The sequence below is a fragment of the Eschrichtius robustus genome, chromosome 6 (assembly GCF_028021215.1).
Source record: "Eschrichtius robustus isolate mEscRob2 chromosome 6, mEscRob2.pri, whole genome shotgun sequence".
Taxonomy (NCBI): Eukaryota; Metazoa; Chordata; class Mammalia; order Artiodactyla; family Eschrichtiidae; genus Eschrichtius; species Eschrichtius robustus.
The window spans coordinates 48,544,078-48,563,677 of record NC_090829.1 but is presented as its reverse complement, the minus strand read 5'-3'; the positions used below and the strand labels follow the sequence as shown (position 1 = coordinate 48,563,677).

The window sequence follows — 19,600 nt, the reverse complement described above, 5'->3', positions numbered from 1 at the left end:
GGTAGGTTTCCTGAGAAAGGGGTTTTATTTTTATGTCCTCAATCCTCTTGTGGCCAAAGGAGTCCAACAGATCGCAGGGTAGCCTCAGAGATGCTTCCTGGGCTATGCTAAAGGCTTCTCTCTGGCTAAAACGCACTGGCCCAGACCATGGGTGAACCCGTGACCCATCATTTCATTAGTACTGGTTTCTAACTGCTCTAACTATCCCAGGCAAATTTACATAATTACACAGCTGCTGAATACATACTTGAAAAGCCTTCAAAGAAAACAGTTTACTCTCTATAAACATCAGTTTTCACACATCGAAACCATTTCCTAGACCTCTTATTCCAAAGAAAAATTGCTTGAAAAATGTATACAGGACATTTAAGTGGTTCTTGTTGAGGCTTGCAATGGTCTGTTTATGCCTATTTATAAACTTCTGCCATCAGAAATCTTGGTGCCACTATGGGATCTCACTCGGTCTGTCTCTTCCATTTTGATTACGATGCAAACTACTCTTTTCTCTGCTCCACTTTTACAAGGTTAGCTAGCACTTTGAGCCAGTAGCAATTGAAAGCTAGTAGCTAGAAAGTAATTTACCTCTTTGAGTCACTCTTCAGAGCCAGTACAATCTGAGCACATTTCTGTACCAAAGACATTAAGGGAGAATTCCTTTTCAAGTGGTTATTCTTGAATTCATTTACTTTTGACACACACAATGAAATCCCAATTCTCCTGCAGGCTGCAGTGCCTTTGTTTGCTATTTTGTGCACTGTCTATCTCCCTGAATCTTTGAATGAACAGCTGCAGAAATTTCAGAAACTTGTGAGTGCTTCCTCAAGATGGACTATATCACCATTGGAACTTAGCCAGCTGATGATTTTGCAATCACCATTTTGCTGTTTTCTTTTTAGAAAGAGTTAAAAGCGACAGAAGATCCTCAATTTTAAATAGGCTCTATAAAGCATGTGAATCGGTGGCAAGTGCACTTTTGAGTAATAAAATATTTCTGACAAATGGCACTAACTATGATTTATAATGTGTTAAAAACCTAAAACATCTTTTCAAATCTAAGAAGATATTCCTGTTGGCCAGGAGTCATTTTAAAACCCAGAGGCAAGAGAATTTGCATTGTCCAGTTAAACTATGGGTTCTCTAACAAGACAGATGACAAGAGCTTTGTGGGACCAGAAACAGTGCTGTCAACCACAAACACGAATTCATAGGATCATTAAGTCTAAGACTAAGAGGCAGAATAACATTCAGATCATGGGCTCTTCGTCTGAGTCCCATCACCTACACATACACTGATCTCAAGCCATTTATTTAATTGCTCTTTGCCTCCATCTTCTCATCTCTGAAACAGAAATGATAATAAAATACTTCTTGCATAGAGCTGCCATGGGGAATAAATGCACTAATATCTCAGTCTGTCTCTTCCATTTTGATTAGGAGAAAAACGCAAACTACTCTCTTCTAAAATCCTTATACTATTGTATGGCACATAGTAAACACCAAACATATTTTAGTTTTACATGTGAAATTAGAGGTCACCCAGAGGTTTCCATTAAAATTAATTATAGTAGTGGACTGGCCCTTTATATCCTATCTTGTGTTTATGCCTAGCACCCATCCATTTCAATACAGGAATATAAAGCCATTCAGCGTGATTAATCAATCCTCTCGCAACTGCGACCAGCCTGAAAAATACCTTTGAAGAACTACAAACAAAATTGGCCGAATTTCCCGCCTCATATCTTTGACTTTTTCAAATAAATCTCTCTTAGTTTCATCCTTTTCATTTCAAATGTTTTAACTTCAAAATATGTCTGTTTCCTTCTTGTTCTCAAATATAAAGGTATATTTGCAGTATTGGAAAAGGCACATTCTATGATAAAGCATATAGCAAGGCTAGAAGAATTCTGCTATTTTAAACTGGTATCTTAGTAGAATCTGAATAATTATAATCTGTCTTCAGCATCCACATTTTAACCTGAAAATTGTCAGCAAATAAAACAATAAATAGAAATTTTAAAAATACTTTAATTACAGAAATGTGGTATGAATTTAAATTGCTGACAGTAGCGAATGTTTTGTACTTATGCCTCTTTGAAGAGAGGCCCCCTAAAGAGGCAGAAAACTGAAGATAAAGAATGCCACTGGGGTGGCCTGGGCAGAGATGCTTTCCAAAGGTTTATGCCTGCGGATATAGACATGCACATTCAATGCACATTCAATGTAGGCATTTGTGAGCAACCATCAAGCAGGGGCATCTGGTAGACCAATCCCTTCACCCCCCCCTCCCCCGCCCACCCCTAATCAAGCCAGCACAGGAAATGAAAATGTCTCCCCAAATACCAGTGTGCCAGAAGACATAATGAGAAAGAGGCACATCTAGACTATGAAACCACAACATCAAAGGCAAATTTATACTAAGACGATTAGATAGGCAGATTTGCATCCAACTAGTTTCAGTTTGAAATAAGCCAATGTGGAAAAAGATTTCTTTTTCAAATGTCCATTACAATTTTATCTAAGTACCAAGATCACCTCTAGAGAAATACAGAAGAAGCATAAACCTTAAACGCATATTCTCTTCTTTTAACCCAACAGTCTCACTCTAAAATCGGTAAAGAGAAATATGGCAAGCATCTGAGATTCTCACTCTCATTCATTCAACAATAAATATATATTGAGTTCCTACAATGGGAAAGGAATCATCCAGAATTATCATTTAGCAATCCACTAGACCTACATTTTAAAACTTAGTGCTGTTCTACTTAAATGTTTACAGGTAAAAGGGAGATCAGATTTGTTTTTTTCGAAGATTTGAGCTTAAAACTGTCCATTACAGCGGCAGTAATCCTGCAAGAGTTGTTAAAATGGAATCTTAATTCAATGCATAGCAACTTCACAACTGGCTACAAGGCTACAAGCTACAAGGCTGGCTACAAGGTTAGGAATTAGGCAAGAGAAACAGGGCAGGTGGAGGGAGAATGCTAACACAGGGAGTCATACTACAGACAGCCATAGGAATGCTTCTGTAATCCTCCTCCAAGTTACTGAAGCCAAGCACACAGTGTCACAAAAGACTTTCTCCTTGTGAAAAAAAAAAAGTTGTTAGATGAAGAAACAAGAGAATGAAATTGGAAGTCTTCCAATGGCAAATTATTAATGCCTTCTCTTTGAGAAATTGCAAGCAGGCAGAAAAAGGTCTAACCTGAAGAGAAGGATCAAAGACTGAAATAAAAGCTTTGATGCCCAAGTTGCTCTGTCGCCCCAAAGCGCTGTGAAGCCATGAATGCAGCTAGGAAGATTGTTAACTCCAGAAAAATTGTGGAATGAACTGGTTACTTAATCCCTGGGAGGATATGGGAGTGGGATTAGGTAATGATTAGTTGCTTCTGAAATTTAATAATAGCGTTTAATTCAAAGCTAGATATTTATATTTCTTTCAATTTTGCTCCAGAGTTTTTACATCTTTAAAAATATATGCCAGTGTTAGTGATTGGTTGATAGGAATGTTTTATTTGAATAAAAAGTTTACTTCTCAAAAGATAACTTTATTGATTGGGTCATGTGATATAATGTGAGACTAAGCTAAGACTACCCCAGGAAAAGCCCAGCAGGGCTGATCAGACTGCCGCAGCCTTGCAAGACTGTTCATCCTGAGACAAGGACCCAAAGGTTGACATAGTCACTCAAAGAAAAAGAAACCACCTTCTAAGCCTCACTTTGCAGCCTCAAACTTAAATCTACACAACAAGCTAAATTAAATTCTTACTGATCTGTTAATTCACTCATTCAACAGGCACATTTCAAGCTCAATTTGTTTCTGGCCCCTTGCTGGGGGCCAGATATAAAATGGCTAAGATTCAGTTCTGGCCTCAAAATCATCATGTAGAGATCACAGAATCTTGGACTTTGAAATGGACTTAAAAGTCATTTTTTCTCTAAAAGGTCATTTTTTCTCTAACTTTGCAATCTTCTTTATGCCAATCCTGGTCATTCATAATCTAAGTGTACACCTTCAATGAGAGGAAACGTATTACCTCCCTGGGAAGAAAGATCTTCCTTTTTTGCTAAAAAAAAAAAAAAATTGTTAAAAAAATTAAGTAGGACTCAATGTCATGCCCAAAAATAACTAAATAAACTGAAGTAGCCACTTTAATTAAGTCTCTGTAATTGGATTTCATGCATTTTCTTTTTGCTTAGCAAAAAATGTTTGTGTAATTCAATAAACAGTACACATACATTCTCTTTTAATAATCAGATATCAAAAAAACTGTCTTTAACATTAAAAACTGTTTAGAATCACAATATTGAGTCTCACCTATTGATCTGATCCCCAGCTGGTTCCCACAGGCAACATTTCACAACAGAGATAAATTGAAGCCAGAAGGATCATAATATAGTTTAAAGTCACAAAGAAATCTACTGAAAGTCTGTTTTCTATCCACCTTGATTACTTCTTCCAGGACTGAGGGCCAGGATAGTATATACTGTATTTCTACACAACAGAGTAAGGAAGTCAGACAATACTTTTTCAAACAAAGGGGGAAATTTCTGAGTATAGTAACAGTGGATGTTTGGGTATGATGGGGACCACCTTTACTGATTTTTGAAAGGTTGTTTTGTTCTTGTTGTGCTATTATTTTTCTTGAACGTAATCTTTACCATTTCATTATAGTAAAATTCAGTTTATCTAGAATAGTGGAAGACTGTTCCTATTCTCTGAAAAATATGATCACCTTAAGGTCACATACATTTTAGAAGGATTTCAAAATGTTTAAGAAGACAATACAATATTTACTACTAGCTTATGTTTAAAGTTTCAGAAGGCGCTGAACCATTTTGCTTAACCACCAAGAAAATTTCTTAACCCTGAGAGTATTTAACCCTTGTGGTCAAAAGATTTAGCTAAATATCTGGCATAATGATTTTTTGAATGAATGAATGAATATGTAACATCTCCCAACACAGTAGCAGAATACCCTTTATCATGTCAGTGATTTCATTGAAGACATCACTCTTTTTCAGTACAAAAATGACTTTGAATCATGCAAAACATCATCTATCATTTCCTGTTTATTAAACTGTTAGAGTTGTTCAGCTTTAATTTTCTTATTACCTAACTTTTCTTATCTGTTAGTTGGTATGAAAAAGCCTCTGAAGGATGGTATTTGCCCTGTTGTATTTATAAAATTTTAATCACTGCTTGTCATGAAAAAACATTTTTCAAGTGACACTCATAGAAAACACGTTTTTCCCTCTTTAATTGTACCATCATCATAAAGTAGGACTATCTAAATGAGGAAAAAACTTGAAAACAACAAAGACTTTGAATCACATTTTTAAAAATATGTCTAATATGTTAACTCTTATATTCCTTACATTAGTATATTAGTCAATTCCTATTTCCTCCAGTATAAGTCTTTTGTTTGGTTTGCTTCCTTTCAATTTTAATTTCTATCTTGCTCACCCTTCTTCTGGTATTCTTTTGCAACATGGCTTCCTCTACAGGTGCCATCAGCATTTATCCATAATTCTCTAAGTTAATAATGAAGTTACCATTGAGGTTACCTGATGTTCACATCTTCTCTAACCCACTGCCAACTATACATTTGTATAGTCAAGGCATTTGAGCTTCTCATTGTGTGTTTTTGTTTCTGGGTAAGTGGGGTTGATCACAGCTGATGCCTTATCTGAGTATTTCCCCCTTTGTATATGTGAGTAAGCTAAGGCCAGCAACCATGTCCTTTCTCTGTTCTATGAGAGTACTCTGTCCATGATGAACGTTTACCCAAATTAGGGCCAAATGAAGAATAGTATTTCTCTATTAAACTCCAAGTAGATAGAAAAGGAGTCACATCAACTTGTACACAGGCTGTAGGGAAAAATAGTTTTGTTTTCTCTTCAGGTATTCCTGACACGCTCTTCAGCCAGCTGTAATGCATTCTTGCTTAATTCACAAATTTTGACCCTTCGTCAAGGTTAAATGTAATATAAGCAACTCAACAATGCAGCAATCGCAGTATCCTGGAGAAGATTATTTGTGATAAATGAAAGCTAAGCAGGGGTCACTAGAACTCACAACAGAACAAAACATATCATCTCCTCTGTCAGAATGAAAAAAAAACAGCCTTTATTTAAGTTACATAACTAAATCTCCAGTTGTTAAATATTCTCCAGCGGATAGTCTTTAAAACCATTTTAAACCATTACAATGACTTCAACAAATATTCATTAAAAATGCAGGCAGGTTCTTAAAAACTTCAGGTCTCATGTACTTTATTCTTCTACTCCCCCGCATCCCCCAGTCTCCTGCATTGTTCAGAACTAACAGATGATAAAAATGTTATTTTTGCACTTGCCTTCTGTGGTTTGTCATCTGATTTAATAAATGGATGGGTTAGACCATTATTTCCAACCCACTTAGGCAGTCCAGACACTATTGTTCTTCACCAGTGATGAGGAAAGCCCTCATCCAATACCATCCTGCACAACTGAGCAGCCACAGAGTACTACGTAATTTTCCCTGTGCCCCACACGCACTAGGAAGAACGAAGACCAAAAGCACTTTGTTCCTGAAGAAGAAAAGAAAGAAGTGACCCCCCTTCTGAGAGAGTTTAGTCCAGCTGAGAATTTACAGGGAACAGTCCCCACAAGAACCATACCATTTCTGACACCAATTTCAAGTTCAAAGGGTTCACAAAACCACACTCATATTCAATAATTTGTTAGAAGGACTCACAGAAATCATTAAAGGCTACTGTATTAAAATCAGCCAAGGGAAGAAGTGCATAGGGTAGGGTGGAGTCAGGAAGTATCAAAAGTGGACCTTCCACTGTCCTCTTCTTGTGGATACAGAATGTGTTATTTTCCTGACATCAGTGTGTGACAATACACATGGAATGTTGCCAATCAAGGAAGCTCAGCCGAGTCCTGTGTTCAGAGTTTTTATTGAGACTCCTCACATAGGCATGATTGACTGACTGACTGCCCACTTGGCAGATTTCAGTCTCCAGTCTCCAGCCCCTCTGGAAGTAACCCGAAGCCTCTACCCTAAATCAGGTTGTTGGTCTTTCTCACATGGTAACCTAAGACTATCTAGATGTGTCCAGCCCTCATCCAGTGATATTGGGGGCTATTGTTATATTGTCAGACTATCCAGTGACCCAAGGCACCCAGGAAAATAAAATGCTCTTATCAGATAATGTTATTCCAAGGGTTTATATAGATGACCTCCCAGAAGCTGAGGTCAAAAGGCAGAAGTCTTTTTGCATAAGGTTAAATTCTTTTCTACACACTTTACTTTTCTCATAAGCCTTTGATTTGGGGCATCTATCTCAATGGTAAACATACTCATTATGATTGTAACTATGCCCTTGGGCATTGTGACTGTCAAGGGAGATGTATTTAATAAAACAGAAATTAAGAAAGTTAGTTTACAGTAGAATACATATGGAGGCAAAAGGCAGTAGGTGTAAAAGGCAGTATGATGCCTGGTCAAAAACCCAGACCTTGGCATTATGGGCTTGGAACAAACATGGCAGGAGCTCTTTCACTTGACGGAAATAGTGAAGGAGTGGATTGCCGCCAAGATCTAGTATTTGCCTGGGAGGGGGCCAACACAGCTAGTTCTGCACCTCTGGATGAACAGCAGCCTACACAGTACATGTAGAGGGATTCCTCAAAGCTCCCCTAACCAACAAGATCAGCCTACCTGCTGACTTCCAGAACTCTGTCACCATTTAGGTTAAGCTACTCCAGTCATCTCTCTACTGGGTACTGGTTCCAGGACCCTGCCAAGGTTACCAAAATCCACAGGAACTCAAGTTCCTTAAATAAAATGGCTTGGTCCAGTTGGTCCTCTGTATCGCAGATGCAAAACCCACAGATACTGAGAGCTGACTGTAGTTAGACCAGAGGTATCCAGGAATACTTGAGTTTGAAGTTGTTTCTAGGAGAAGCAATGGAACTAAATTCTAACGGATGAAGAGGAGAAAAAAGAAATACATAAATTATGCAAAATGCATGAGGGCTAGAATAGAGAAAGATGAGAAACAATTTCCCAACCCCACTTTGCCCCCTTTATTTCTTAGCCCAGCACAGTTCATAGTGCCATCCAAAAAAAAAAAAAAATGCTCCTGGGGCCCATGGCAAGCCTTGCTTATCCCCAGGCAACTGTGGGACAGACAATACCATAAAACGCTGGAGTTAAAGATCTAGGTTAAAGCCTTGGCTCAGCTACTAACAAGCTGTGATTTGGGCACATCAATTAAGCTTTCTGAGTTTCTGTCACTTCAGTTCTAATTTGGGAATAATATGAACTCCCTCAAAAAGTGGTTGTGAGGCTTAAATAAGGTAACATATGGGAAAGCACCCTGTTAATGTATGTTTTTTAACTATTATATAAATATGTTATTATTAGTTGAGTAGATTGGAAAAAATAGCTTTCAGTTTTTTATTTCCAATTTTGAGAATTTATATATAAATTTTTGTATTAAAGTAAAAGGATTGCTCTAAATTTTAAATAGTTGGTGCAGTTGTTTTTTTCAGTATAAAAAGATGGCAGTTCATTAAAATATTGATGTATATTCATAAAAGCAATAAAAATTAGTATTAGGTGACATGGTTGAAATACAGATAACTTCAAAGATATTCAAGGTAAATATAGGTAACCCTTTTCTAAAAGGTTATAAAAGTAATGTAAGTCCATATTTACTAAATAATTAGCCTCTATTGTGTAAACCATAGAATTCACAATTGTCAGATGATTATATCAGAAGATCAAGAATGCTTCTAAATTCTTGTAATCTGTATTTTGATCTAGGATCATACAGTACATTGTGAAAGGTTTTATTTAGACTATTTGTGAAATTAATATGTTAACTAATAAAACTGAATGGTTTTTAACACGTAAAATATATACATATACACATAAAAAACCTCCAGAGCATTTGGGTCACACAAAATAATAATGTTTGAAGAATATTATCAAGAAACAATAGGGCTTCCCTGGTGGCGCAGTGGTTGAGAATCTGCCTGCTGGTGCAGGGGACACGGGTTCGACCCCTGGTCTGGGAAGATCCCACATGCCGCAGAGCGACTAAGCCCATGAGCCACAATTACTGAGCCTGTGCGTCTGGAGCCTGTGCTCCGCAACAAGAGAGGCCACGATAGTGAGAGGCCCACGCACTGCGATGAAGAGTGGCCCCCGCTTGCCGCAACTAGAGAAAGCCCTTGCACAGAAACGAAGACCCAACACAGCCATAAATAAATAAATAAATAAATAAATAAATAAATAAATAAATAAATAAAATTTAAAAAAAAAAAGAAAGACTTTAAAAAAATAATAAGAAGAAGAAGAACAAAATACCTAGGAATAAACCTACCTAAGGAGGCAAAAGACCTGTATGCAGAAAACTATAAGACACTGATGAAAGAAACCAAAGATGATACAAACAAATGGAGAGATATACCATGTTCTTGAATTGGAAGAATCAACATTGTGAAAACAACTATACTACCTAAAGCAATCTACAGAGTCAATGCAATCCCTATCAAACTACCAATGGCATTTTTCACAGAACTAGAACAAAAAATTTCACAATTTGTATGGAAACACAAAAGACTCCGAATAGCCAAAGCAATCTTGAGAAAGAAAAACGGAGCTGGAGAAATCAGGCTCCCTGACTTCAGACTATACTACAAAGCTACAATAATCAAGAAAGTATGGTACTGGCACAAAAACAGAAATATAAATCAATGAAACAGGATAGAAAGCCCAGAGATAAACCCACGCACATGTGGTCACCTTACCTTTGACAAAGGAGACAAGAATGTACAATGGAGAAAAGACAGCCTCTTCAATAAGTGGTGCTGGGAAAACTGGACAGCTACATGTAAAAGAACGAAATTAGAACACTCCCCAACACCATACACAAAAATAAACTCAAAATGGATTAAAGACCTAAATGTAAGGCCAGACACTATAAAACTCTTAGAGGAAAACATAGGCAGAACACTCTATGACATAAATCACAGCAAGAACTTTTTGGACTCACCTGCTAGAGTAATGGAAATAAAATCAAAAATAAACAAATGGGACCTAATGAAACTTAAAAGCTTTTACACAGCAAAGGAAACCATAAACAAGATGAAAAGACAACCCTCAGAATGAGAGAAAATACTTGCAAATGAAGCAGCTGACAAAGGATTAATCTCCAAAATATACAAGCAGCTCATGCAGCTCAATATCAAAAACACAAACAACCCAATCCAAAATTGGGCAGAAGACCTAAATAGACATTTCTCCAAAGAAAACATACAGATTGCCAACAAACACATGAAAAGATGCTCAACATCACTAATCATTAGAGAAATGCAAATCAAAACCTCAATGTGGTGTCACCTCACACCAGTCAGAATGGCCATCATCAAAAACTCTACAAACAATAAATGCTGGAGAGGGTGTGGAGAAAAGGGAACCCTCTCGCACTGTTGGTGGGAATGTAAACTGATACAGCCACTATGGAGAACAGTATGGAGGTTCCTTAAAAAACTAAAAATAGAACTACCATATGACCCAGCAATCTCACTACTGGGCATATACTCTGAGAAAAACCATAATTCAAAAAGATACATGTACCACAATGTTCACTGCAGCACTATTTACAGTAGCCAGGACATGGAAGCAACCTAAATGTCCATCAACAGATGAATGGATAAAAAAGATGTGGCACATATATACAATGGAGTATTACTCAGCCATAAAAAGGAACAAAATTGAGTTATTTGTAATGAGGTGGATGGACCTAGAGTCTGTCATAGGGGGTGAAGTAAGTCAGAAAGAGAAAAACAAATACCATATGCTAACGCACATATATGGAATCTAAAAAAAAAACGGTACTGATGAACCTGGTGGCAGGGCGGGATAAAGGCACAGACATAGAGAACGGACTTGAGGACACAGGGGGGAAGGGGAAGCTGGGATGAAGTGAGAGAGTAGCGTTGATATATATACACTACCAAATGTAAAGTGGATGGCTAGTGGGAAGCAGCCGCATAGCACAGGGAGATCAGCTCGGTGCTTTGTGACAACCTAGAGGGGTGGGATAGGGAGGGTGGGAGGGAGGTTCAAGAGGGAGGGGATATGGGGATATATGTATACATATAGCTGATTCACTTCGTTGTACAGCAGAAACTAACACATTGTAAAGCATTTATACTCCAATAAAGGTATTAAAAAATAATAATAATACTTCAAGATACCCCCATAAAAGAGCTATATGATCACATGTGTTTGGGAAACACAGGAATCTAGATACTCCTCTGAGGGAGTCACGATACACATTAGTACACTGCAGGGTCTGGGAAATCCTACAGGAATGAACATAACGTAAGACTATTTGACATAGAATTTCCCAAACTTATTTAAACACAGAAACTTCATTTCCTACAACACTTCTTAAAATCCAATGGAAACACTGATCCAGAGAATAAATTTTACGAAATACAATAATGCATATTATTCATGTTTAAAAAATATAATAATAAGGTATTATGTCCTGCACATCCAGCTTTATACTAGCTTGACCAGTAAGGAAGAGGGAGCCCTGCACAGATGTTCCTGTTGAGAAAAGATTCGAATCTGTGCAGCTAAATTTGTAGCTTCCACTATCATCTAGTCTCTCAATTCTCTTGATTATCACTACTCTCCACCCTTTATCTACCTTAGTATTTGACTTTTGGCTTTATCTTCTCCAGTCTTCTTCTTTGCCTGTTTCAGGAAATATACCTTTAAATAACCCTCAGAAAAGCCCATGACCAGGTTAACTAGGTCCCCAGGACCCTCCTGTCTGGAGAACATCACTGAGGTAGCAGACCCATCAGGTGCTTCCTCCTATCTCCTACTCCTACGCTCTAACACAGTCTCACTGGACTGCCCTGAGAGCAGAGAATCTCGTGGAGAAGTTTCATTTTTCTTTACCCAACATAAAACACCCTAATCACTCTAGGGAATTTTAATGATTGATTGTCATACTAGTAATTTCTAACACTGACCAGCCTAAACTCTGATAGAGAAGTGTGGAATGTTCCATTCCATCTACAGCCATTACTAGTAGGCTTTTACAGTAGATTAAGGAACGCATGGTTTCAAAAATGACTAAGAAATGAAGTTGCACTGCCCAAAGCAAGCGATGCATCCCAGTGGCCATTACTGATGGTGCTGCTGTTGGTGTGTGCCTACTTCACTTTGCCCAGATATAAATAACCTTGAGTAAAATCTTACCCTCCACACACACATATACACCATATACTTCAAATTCAAATGGCAAGCAAAAACTCAGTTACACTATTCCAAAAAATAGTGAACGGTATTGATTTTTGCCATAAAGCATGTTAAATTTTTTATCCAGGATTTCTTCTTTCAAATTATGCTCATCAAGTTTCTTAAGAGAAAATGGGGCTTAAAAATAGTCAAAAAAATAAAAAAGGGCATTGTTAAGTTTTACTATGTATCTGATAAAATAAGAGAAGTGTGATATTTAAAATACCGGTAACAGCAACAAAAACTTTTTGGCAGCAAGCAATGAAAAAGAAGAAATGACACATGACTACATGCAAGATTTGGCCATTTGAATGACATAAAGTTTTCTTTTCCTTTGGATTTTCAGCCTCTTTCCATTGTATTATAGCTATATCTTTGAAACACAGTTTTACACATAAAATGTCCATGTTAAAATCTTCAGCGGCATTATGTATCTGAGGAGTTGAGATCCAATTTGGCAATAATGAGTGGCATGGCGTTAATATGCATCTTATTGGCCATAATTCCCCAAGTCCTGCTCCCCACTATGACTTGGTCCCTGCCTCTCTTTTAGTGTATTTCTGAGAACACCATTCATCATTCATCACATTATAATGATTTGTTTTCCTATCTCTGTAACGAGAATGTAGCCTTTTCAATAGCAGGGCTATGTATTTCTTACACAGGTTCTAAAAATCCCTCAATACGTGTATGTATAATGAGCAAAACTTTAAGTGAAGAAAATCATTTAGCTCATACTTTTTGTAAGAAGATTGTTTTCTCAGCATACTGACCAGTTTTAAACACTAAAAGTAAAGTATAAATCCCTTATGTCGCTTTCAGGGAAATGATATCAACTATATTTTTCATAAACAGGAGAGTTGTTACATTTTAAAGATACAGCATCACACAGCAGTTCAAAGGACGAACTCAGGAGCCAGACCGCCTGAGCCCACACCCTGGCTCTATTATTTACTACACGTATGATCTCATGTAGGTTACTTAATTTCTCCTTACTCCTGGTGTGTTATTGTAAAAGGGGATTATTAATGGCACTTACCTTACAGGATTGTTGTGAGTAGTAAATGAGCTGACATGCAAAAAGCATTTAGGACAGCACCTACCATGTAGAAACTCGTGATTTCTGAGTTAGCTATTATTGTCATTACTATCCATCTTCAATCTTTTCTAGCCCATCACTAATTATACCCTGTAGAATCAAATAACCCTGGATGGTGCTAGGTCATTCTCTTCTAAGGTTGTCATTCTTGCAATATCAGGCAATTCTCAAGCAGTCTTTTTTAAACTGCATCTAGCTTATAGTTGCTAACACTGGCCATGCAAAGCATACATAGAAGGGCATGTTAGTTAAAGCACTGTCAAGGCTTCTAGTTTTAAATCAGTGTCAGGGTAGTAAATCTTCTTCATGGATTCCAAATAAGATGTCCCTTTACTAGGCTCACAGGAAGATGTCAAATGGTTGTTGCTTTACTTTCCTCATAAACGGTCTAGCTGTCCCTTTACTGTACTTGTCTCAATCCCTGTCAATACTGCCATATCCTTCTGTCAATTTATGTAAAGCAGAATGCCGCAGCCCTAATATAAACTTGCTAGAACCCTGCTGAGGGCTTAAGGCTCTAATGCAATGCATCTTTATGTGATGAACAAAATAATACTGTCAGCTCATGCTAAGAAGGCATATCAATTTATCTCCATAATATAACCTGTGTTTCATCTCATACTGTCTCCTAGTAATGCTCATTTAGGATTGCAGATTAATAGGCATGTTCAGTTAATGATTTTGCATTTTTCCAAATTAAATCTTCCTCCCACACTAATTTTATAATTCAATTAAAATAAGCCATCAAGTTTTCTTAGCACGATTTGCTCTTTATAAACCCCCTGCCACTTTTTCCCCATTTTCATCGTTTCAGTAGGCCTACTGCTGAAATGAAGCTGTGAATAAAGAGAAAATGTTTTCTAAACTTTCTAGATTAGTTTGCCAGGGCTGCTGTAACAGAGTACCACAAACTGAGTGGCTTAAACAACAGAAATGTATTATCTGAGTTCTAGAAGCTGGAAGTCTGAGACCAAAGTGTCAGCTGGTTGCTTCCCTTTGAGTGTTGTGAGGGAAAACCCTTTCCATGCCTCTCTTCTAGCTTCTGATCGTTTGCTGGCAATCCTTGGCATCCTTTGGATTATAGATGTCTCACCCTGATCTCTGCCCTCATCTTCCCATGAGATTCTCCCTGTGTGCATGCCTCTATGTCCAAATTTCCCCTTTTAATAAGGACACTGGTCATACTGGATTAGGGGCTCACCTTACTTCAGTACGATTGCATCCCAACTAATTACACCTGTAACACTCATATTTTTAAATAAGGTCACCTCTGAGCTACTGCGGATTAGGATTTCAACATACAAATTTGGGGTAACACAATTCAACCTGTACCACCTCTCAAATTTGAAATGCTCTTGGGGACTTGCCATTTTAAGAAAATTCTTTGGTCCAATCTTGTATCTGCATAGAATAGATATATCATGCAGAGAATTCACTGGACTCCTTGATTGGAACCTACTGGTTGGCTTAAAATCACACCTGTGACCCAACGCCCAAGGTTTGCTCAGATTTCCCACAGGATGGGAAGCAAAGCAACCACAGGCGCCTTTCTCCCTTCACTTTGTGCACTTCCCCTAAAGATTCTCAGGGAATCTACAGTCAACAAAAAGAAGTAATGCTTGAGTAATGCTTTCCAACTTATGGATCACATGCATTATCTCAAGTGACTCACAAATAACAACCTGGCAGACATAATTATGGCAAATATTATTATAAAGGGACCATGGCTTGAAGGTTAAGCTTGCAGACTCTGAGCCAGAACACTTGTACATGGATCCCAGATGCCCTTCTTCCCAGCTGTTTGACTTTGGATAGGTTTTTATGCTTCAGTTGGCTACAAATATGGACAAATACGAGTGTTCGCCTCATAGACTTGTTGTAAGGATTAATAATTTAATCCATATAAATTGTTTAGAATAGTGCCTGGTACAAGGAAAGTGCTCAGGCAAATTTTAGAGCTGTTATTATTTTACAAATGATAACATTGAGGCTTAGAGCTATAAAATGACTTCTCCAAGTCGTCATTGGTGAGACCCAACCTCAACCCCAGAACTTCTGAGGTTCTCCATGTCACCAGACAACATTCCAGCAACACTCCATTTTTAATGTGTGTAAACATCACACTTCGAATTAATGGAGATGTTTGGGGACTCTGGCATAGGAATAAAGCACCAACCAGTAGGGTTGTATGAAACCCCGACTGCTGGACTGCCTGCTGGACTTAGGGACTGGACTTAGGGAAGGCAAAGTCCTTGAAGAATCAGTAACCATCTCTGCATAAGGTTCTGGAAGAGCTGGTTTGGCACGATGAAGAAAAGCTAAGGAAAGCAAAGCCACGTTTTCTGCCATGTCCCGTGTGCATCTCTTATTGAAGCCAAGAGAACTACTTTTTTTATTATTATTATTATTATTATTATTATTATTATTATTATTATTATTATTATTATTATAATTATATTCCTTGAACTTGCTGTGCTTTTTTTTTTTTTTTAATTAATTTTTGGCCGTGTTGGGTCTTCGTTTCTGTGCGAGGGCTTTCTCTAGTTGCAGCAAGTGGGGGCCACTCTTCATCACGGTGCGCGGGCCTCTCACTATCGCGGCCTCTCTTGTTGCGGAGCACCGGCTCCCGACGCGCAGGCTTAGTAGTTGTGGCTCACGGGCCTAGTTTCTCCACGGCATGTGGGATCTTCCCAGACCAGGGCTTGAACCCGTGTCCCCTGCATTAGCAGGCAGATTCTCAACCACTGCGCCACCAGGGAAGCCCTTGCTGTGCTTTTAATGTCTCTTGGAAATATTCTATTTTCTATGCCAAATTTCATATTATTGTTCTATTCATCTTTAAGAATAAGTTGTATTTTCAAATCTTTTCATAAAACTTCCTTTATGTCCTAGCATCACACAGAGCAACCCTCTCTTGTTTTCTTTAGAAAAGAACTATCCTCCATCATAGCACTTGTGAGCTATATTAGAATCACTGATTTCTTGGTCTCTATTTCCCACCACACTAAGGATATCACATTTGTTTTGGAATCTGCAGCGCCTAGCACACAGACTGAGGTATTAGTATCTACAGACTAATTAGAAGACTGACTAGAAGAATGAATGAATGAATATATAAATGAAAGAAATAAGAAGACCTCTGAGTCTTAGCATCCAACCCTTAGGCACATTACAATTTAACCTGACTTCTGACCAGGAAAAGGGAAGATGGAATAAGTAATGAGGAGAAAAGGAGTGACTTTGTGTGTGAAATTAATCAGTTAATGAAGCTCCAAGTTGTTTTGCCTGGATCCACAGAATTAAAAAAGAGAAAATTTCACCACTAGCTATCTAGCTTGATTTGCATGTGTTCAAATCTTCAAAGTAATCCCTTTGATTCCTTTAATCAATAGCTATTTTAGAAAGCTCTTCATTACTTCCTAATTGTCCAAATACATTTTCTTCATTTTTCCTTATTAGAAGCAGATTTCTTCAAATGAGTTAAGTAGATCAGCAATTTTAGAATCACTATCAACTTCAAGCATTTCTCTCAGTTATTAGCACGTCCCTTCTCTCTCTAGGACTGGATTCTTTTCTCCATTTTTAAAAGGCCATCTGGCTTATTTTATTGACTTATTTTTCCCATACGTCTCAAATAAAATCAACTTTACCTTATACTGAGAGCAATCCATGTTTACAATAACTCTGATCCTAGATGTTTTAATCTATCAGATATCTGGTTTTAGATGAAGATGCAAGTGATTCTCCATTATGTTAATATGTCAAAAAATAAGTACATAATTGGCACTCATCTAGGTTTTAATCCATCCCAATCAGATAAGCTTGTAAAGTCATTACCATGGCCCACAAAACATTTCAAAGATAATTTAAATGAATATTTTGATCCTTAAAAATACACATATTCCTTGAACCCAACAATCCCACTGCTGGGAATCTGTATCACGGAATTAAAACCACCATACTATTGCAGCACTAATGTAATGCCAAAAAGCTGCAAACAAAATGAATGTCCATCAATAAATGGGTGGTTAAAAATTTATGGTATATCAATTCCATGGAACATTATACAGCTGTTTGTACATGAGCCCAGAGAGATATACAAAAGAGTATTCAGAAGATTGTTACTAGGGAGGAGAGAGAATACTGGATGGGAAGAAGAAAGAAGAAAGAGTAATGTAAGAAAAAAAAAAGAGGGGGCATTCACGACAAAACCATTATATAAGATGTGATCTCAGTTATGTAAAATTCCATATGTTGTATGAATATGATTAAATATACATAAAAGGATGACCACATGGTTTTCCGAGGGCAATAGGATTATACATTTTCACTTTCTTATACTGTATATACTGTTAGTTTTTAATAATTAAAAAATCTTTAATTTGAATTATTTTTATCATTTGAATCATTGTTTATATAACTTGAAAAACGTTAAGTTTTCATTTTGATATATATACTATATCTAGAGGGAGAGAGAGTAATGTCAATCAGACCAAAGTTTATATACTCATAATTCAGACCTCAAATCCAGCCACTGGATAAGAGATCAGCTATAGGCAGTACCTCCAGACTATAATCCACCTGCTTGACAGACTATGTATATGTCTTACCAATTATATTCTTTTTAAAAAAAATCTTTTCTAATTTTCATTTTTGATCTACTTTCAAGACTCAGCTAATGCCATTCCTTCCTAACTGTGTTCTCCATTTGTCTCACCAAATATTTGATTTCCTAGAAAGTCTTCAAAATTCCCCCATCAAACCCTCCTAAATTTCTATACTTTATGATAGCTCATTTTGCTGGATGAAATGTGATATCACGTAGGAGATGCCTGAACTTCTTCTATTTCAAGTTTTGAATATCCCTCAGGGTTCATCAATTTGTCTTTTTACATTCAACAGGAGTTCTACAGTGAGAGAAGAAACGTTGTCAAAATCTAAAGGTAAACACACTTGGACAACAGTACTTAAAAGTGCAATGCAGACTCCTGAATGGTATTTTGTGTGGTTCACCTTCCCTCATGACTTCTGGAACTTCTTGGTATAAAAACAAACTTGTGGGGACTTCCCTGGTGGTGCAGTGGTTAAGAACTCACCTGCCATTGCAGGGGACACGGGTTTGAGCCCTGATCCGGGAAGATCCCACATGCCACAGAGCAACTAAGCCCATGCGCCACAACTACTTAGCCTGAGCTCTAGAGCCCACGAGCCACAACTACTGAGCCCGCGTGCCACAACTACTGAAGCCCGCGCGCCTAGAGTCCATGCTCTGCAACAAAAGAAGCCACCACAATGAGAAGCCCGTGCACCGTAACAAAGAGTAGCCCCTGCTCGCCACAACTAGAGAAACCCTGCACGCAGCAATGAAGACCCAGCGCAGTCAAAAATTAATTAATTAATTAATTAATTAATTAATTAATTTAATTTAATTTAAAAAAAAACAAACTTATGGAAAACACACACTGATTCTGCCTATATTTAAAATAATCCAGTATTTTCACCAACCCAAAACTGAAAAATACAAAATCTAACTATTTGAATTTCAAAAAGCATTTTAATTAGTTTTATAAATAAAAGTTATGAAATTGGAATAATCAAAATATTCAAGTACTGATGTAGAAAAATAAAGAATAAATTAATCCAGGTGTAATTTCGAGGCTATGATCATTACCATATGTCTCCTTAATTACCTTTCCCCCTCAGGGACTTGATGTTTTGCAAGATTTACTCTACCAAAACAAATGAATTAATAAAGTAATAATTGATGTTTTTCATTTTTAATGAATCATTTACGTGTAATTGCCCATCTCAGATACTGATCAAGATGAGGAAACCAGTGTTGCGCATGTAGTTGAAACAATTTCTTTAGGGGCAAATAATTTGGTCTCATGGAACAACGTACAGTTGCTGTTAGCATTTAGAAATAATGGAAACAATTGAAGATGTACTCCAGAGCTCAGACCTCTGTTTCACAATTAGTCTTCCATAGTCAAAGAATAAATTGGGATTAAAAAACAGCTTTATTTTAATTCACAAATTAAAAAAAAAGCAAACAACCTAGAAAAGAATATCAAGATTAATTTACAAGAAGGATAGCTTTGAGGTGCCCCATGAAAAACATGAGCCTGAACCTTACGCCAAGGGCAGAGGAGACAAATGAACATGAGTGATGAGCCCTCAGC

At 37.4% G+C, this 19,600-nt stretch overlaps 1 protein-coding gene across 1 annotated transcript in view; it reads right to left on the bottom strand.

Moving 5' to 3' along the window:
* LOC137765868 (EGF-like and EMI domain-containing protein 1) overlaps positions 1-19,600 on the bottom strand; it is a 503,956-nt gene that overhangs the window by 421,928 nt on the left and 62,428 nt on the right.